At 46.6% G+C, this 5180-nt stretch overlaps 1 pseudogene; it reads right to left on the bottom strand.

Moving 5' to 3' along the window:
* Positions 1 to 210: 210 nt before the first annotated feature.
* On the bottom strand, positions 211 to 1175 carry LOC102479832 (RNA-binding protein 48 pseudogene; annotated as a pseudogene).
* Positions 1176 to 5180: the final 4005 nt, after the last annotated feature.

The raw sequence follows: 5180 nt of genomic DNA, 5'->3' as shown, positions 1-5180 counted from the left end.
TTCGAGTCCCAGATGCGGTGGCTTAAACTAACGCTGGGCGTGTGTGCCCATCCCCCTGCGGTGTGATTTCTTGCTTTCTGTCTCGCTGTCCTTTTGGCAAACGTACCCACCCTATAGCAAATACCTCTTTAAAAAACCAAAAAGAATTAAAATAACAGTCTAAAAACTAAAAATGAATTATTTTCTTTAGAAAACATTACTTGGCTGCTGGCAGTCTATATTCTTCTACGTTTTAATGAACAACTCACAGGTCCATCTTCCAACTTGTCCTCTGGAGGCTTTGGCACAGATGAACTTACCTCCTCAAGTTTATTTCGAATCAATTTTGCTGTTGTATTCAAGGAATCATCACGCATATCCACTTTAGGTATTTGTGGTAACAGAGGCCCAATCATAACCTCATTACCACTAATGCTTGTTTCTACAGTTCTGAGTTTACAATCATCTTTTCTTCTTTTGTACTCTTGCAGTTGTGTTGTCCTATGCATAAATCTGCAAACCACCTCTGATGGAGGAAAAGGCTTTTGTGCAGCAAAACAGGCCACTGGACTTTTTTTTTTTTTTTTGTTTTTTTTGGGGCGCGTGCGCTCGCCAGACAGAGAGAGAGAGACATAGAGACAGAAAGCGAGAAATCACTCCCCTGGGGGGATGGTCATGCCGCAATCCCTTCTCCTCCATTCTCCTCTCGGGATCTTGGGCACACACGCACACGCGCCCGGCGTGAGTGTTAAGCCACTGGGTCCGGGACGTGAACTGCGGTCGACTACATGGGAGTCCAACGACATAGCCATTACGCTAACTGCTGGTTCCCGCCACTGGACTTTTTAAAATGTTCATTTGTATCTTCTTCAGAGAGTTGTGCTTACACCATTCTACCGTGTCATCATGGTGTCTACCATCCTTAGAGAAGTTTGATGGTTTGTCTTCACGCTCCTCAGATGAACATGTAGATTCTGAGGAGAAATAACATAAAGGCAATTCACAAGAGTAAGGAAGAGAAGGATTTTGTTCTGAATTGAAGTGTTCATTGTGGCTTCAGAAATCCAGACATCTCTGAGTAGAAATCTTGGTCCGAGATCTTTCATGGCTTTACACTCCAGTGCCAGTTTCTTCTTGGTCATGTAGCAGTCTTTATTTTTAGTACTTCTTACAAACCACTCAACTAGCTCCTTCATGGCTCCCACTGCAGGCACCCCTTGTATTGGTAAATACCAGGATTCCAAATTGATTGTATAAATTGTGACAGCGCCAGGCCATCGTCCCTCCCGATATTTGTCTCGAGTGCTGAATACAGCCTTTTAGGCGTACTGGTAGAATATGCCCCTGAGCTCCCCACCGCCCGACACCATCTTGCCGATTTTCCCCTCCATCATATTTTTGGGGTACATTTTTTTCTTCTTGTTATTTTTAGTAGCCACAGGACAAATGCATTTGCCAGAGTGAGAGAGAAAAAGAGAAAATGCACACTCCAGTGGGGCATGTTCATGCCACATTCCCTCTTTCATACTTTATGTATTCAGGAACCTGAGCTCATATAAACAAGTGTCCAGTGTATTTCTCAAATCATTAGGGAGATACTTAAAGCCTGACAGGCTATTTGTAATCTGGTTTTCTCCACACACAGCTTAAGGATTACAGTAAGCTCAAGTGTCAGCTAAAGGCTGACATTAATTCAAGACCCATATGACACACATAGCAACCTGGAGCCTGGAGTTCCCTATTGGGTTTAGCACTTATAAACACCTAGAACTAATTTTTTTCTGTTGCACGAGGCAGCCTGCCTCTTTTAGGAAAATCCAGATCTCCCAATCTGGTTCCTCTAAAATTCTGTTTTTATTTGCTTCAGAATTACTTTGTTGTTCCTGAGGAACACGGATAGGTGCCACTGACCCACGTGGGTGCTCTGTTTTCCTCTTGGAGCACGAGTCATAGGCAGGTTTCTATGCTCAGGTCTGCAGCTGTGGTCTCCTTGCCTTTTAGAGGTACCAAGAATGACTTTGGTTCTCTGGTACTATTAGAGGACACTTGATGATCATTTGTTTGGTAACTAAAGAGTTATGTGTAGCTTGTAGGACCTGCATGAGGAATGACTAGCCTAGGACCATGGAGGTGTGAGTAAGGGCATCCTCCTCCCCGTATGTTCATCTGACATGGCCCCTGTCTATTGCTGCCACACACACAATGGGCTGATCCCCCTTCATGCCTGCTCCTGAGAATGTCAGCTGAATGAGGCTGCTGGTTGAGGGTCACTGACATCGAGTAGGTTTAGGATGGGCAAGGGCAGAAGAGGTACACTGACCCCAATGTACAAGGAGAAACTCCAGGCTAGCATCCCACCTGAAGCTGTGAATCAAGGGCCCCACAAAAGCAACAATTCTGCCCTAGGCTGCCTAAACCACCTAATACCTCCAAGTGTGCCCAGAAAACTGGGGACTAATTAATAACATATCTGGACCGTAAACTGTATATAAAGAGATAATGTAGCAAAAGAGAGGTGAGAACATCCATTCCATTTAATGGATATACATGTTTATATTCCACCCCTGAGTGTACCAAAGTAAGGAACAGATTTTGCCCAGAAATCCACTAGCAAATTCCACTTCTAGGGTTTATATGGCTTTTGGACCTTCTCTGATGCTTTTTTTCATCCACGAAAGGTGGAGGGAGATGCAGAGGCCAGAAACGTTGGAATTTCTGAGGCAACACTGCCATCAAGCGGAGGATTTTCTTGCGTGGCTCCTGGGCTCTGTGTGAATCCAGTAGGTGAGGCCTCTGCTATGAGGAAAGACTAACTAAAGGCACTCAGCGAATTTTAGGACTCACTCTGGTCAACCCAACGGGCACCTCCAAAGTTGCGGGGAATGTGAAAAAGCCAGCCCTGACCGTTGAAGATGCCTGGGTAACTAGGGCTGTCGGCCCTTTCACAATCGGGACAAGGTCTAGGATAGGCCTTGGTGGCCGCCATGTTTACTAACCAGGAGCTGAAGCTACTGTAGGGCATCTGGCCTGTTTCTTTTTTCTTGGTGGGGAATGAGGTCTGCCAGTAGGTGGCAGGGCTGGTTATGGCAGTTATTAGGGCCAAGAGGGACCCAGGTCCAGATGCCCCATTTGGAGGGCTCAGGTCCATAGAAGTCAATGGGAGGCAACAGTGGGCCACTATCAGGGGCAGCATCCAGGAGAAAGAGTAGACAGTGTCCTGATTATTGGGTATTAGAGGAGGAAGTGAAAATCAGGTGTGTTACAGTTCAAGTAGTGTTTGCTTTGTTCTCCTGTCAGACATAATCTGGTCACAGGCCCTATAGGATGTGATTCCATGGATCTTCTTCAATAAAACAGATATAGTGTTGATACCTAATCTATACAGGAAGACAGGCCTCATTCTGAAGAGTCTGAGAACCACCATCTACTTAGCACAGTTGTGAGTGGATAGGAACAGTCCATTTGAAAACCTTTTCCTGGGTACCTTTATATATGACCTGTCCCATTTTATTGTAGAAGACCCCTGAAATCACATGCAGGGGCGAGATGTCTGTGAGGCTGAACGGTGAGGCGCAGAGGAGTTCTGTGTTGTGTGAATCTGACAGTCTCACAGCGTTGGCCTGGGTCAAAGGACCTTGTTGAGTCCATCATGCTCATTGGGCTGAGTTCGAATCAGAGGGTGGAAGTCAAGGCCACTGTCTAGGGATTGGCAAAAGGGGGTTGTTTAGTCATCCAGCACCCCAAAAGGTCTGCTCCCTTGAAAACCCTTGACAACACATTGGAAATCTAAGGAGTATTGTGAAATAAAGTGGAGTAGGGAGTGGTTTTTAGTACCTTCGTAGGAGTGTGAAAGAGAAGGGGTGAGGAGTGGGCCTTGACACTTGCCATCAGACCTATGTGGCAACACTGACAAAAGCAGAGATCCCTGGTAAGTAGGAGCTACAAAAGGCGACCAAAACCAGAGATTCTAGAGATGTGGGCTATCGGGAGAATCAGCTTCTAACCCTATGATCTGAGTATCCAGAAGCACATACCTTCTTTCTGTCCATGGAAAACATGCATGAAGCGTGGTGGAGTTGGGATAAAGAAGGAGAAATTGGGCTAGAGGAGGCACACAGAAAGAAATGGGTGGTGGATGGAAGATAGTCTCAAGCACATAGTGGGGAGTTTTAGGCTGAGTCTCTTATTCCATTTTTGATTTCCAGGAAACAGGGCAGGCATGGGGTTGAGATCTCTAGTATCAGATGAATAGAATCCTTGTCCATTCACACACAGTCCTCAGATTCTTGACATTCTTGGGAACAGAAACCAAGAAGAAAGTCTTCAAATGCAGCTCTATAGCCAGTCTTGAAAGGCTCTGATATCTGTAGCTACAAGAGAAACATATCTGGGACCAGCAGTTAGTGTAATGGCTATGTTGCTGGACTCCCATGTAGTCGACTGTGGTTTGAGTCCCAGACCCGGTGGCTTAAACTCATGCCAGGCGCATGTGCGCGTGTGCCCAAGATTCCAAGAGGAGAACGGAGGACAAGGGATTGCGGTGTGGCCATCCCCCCTGGGGGGTGACTTCTTGCTTTCTGTCTCTCTGTCGTTCTGGCCAGCGCACCCGCCCTATACAAAAAAAACCTCTCCAAAAAAAGAAAAAAAAGAAAAAGAGAGAGAAACATATCTGAATCAGTCAACAAAGGTTCCAGTGGCCTGAGCATTCTGGAAATAGGGGAAGTTATTTGTTGTAAAGAACCACGGATGAAGGAGGATCTAAAAAACCTTGCTGGAGCTAGGCATGATAGGCCACAGCTGGACTCACACGGGAAGCCTCATGATTCGCATCCCTGGCAGGGAAAACTCAGCAAATCACTGTAGTCCGTTCGGTTGATTTTCAGCATGGAGACTCTGCTGGAGGTACCAGTATCCCTGTCTCACACTCACTTCCCCTAGGAAACTTAGGGAAAAAAAAAAAAAAAAAAAAGACCAGGGGGACCTTAGACAGAAAGTAAAAAGTGCAGGGAGGCAAAGTGCTCAGGATTCTGGGACACTGGCTCATCCACTGAAGTTTTTGCCCATTCCACCCAAATATGGCCACCACCAGTTGTGTAGTCTGCGTTTCCTGTGCCAGAACCGCTGGGCACCACGGCTGTCCGCCGGGTCCAGCTCCCGGCCTCCGAGCGAGCCTGGGCAGACCTGGCCTCCCGCCCCCCCCC

The sequence above is a fragment of the Tupaia chinensis genome, unplaced genomic scaffold, assembly GCF_000334495.1.
Source record: "Tupaia chinensis unplaced genomic scaffold, TupChi_1.0 Scaffold143886_1, whole genome shotgun sequence".
Lineage (NCBI taxonomy): Eukaryota > Metazoa > Chordata > Mammalia > Scandentia > Tupaiidae > Tupaia > Tupaia belangeri.
This window is presented reverse-complemented; position numbering and strand designations above follow the sequence as displayed.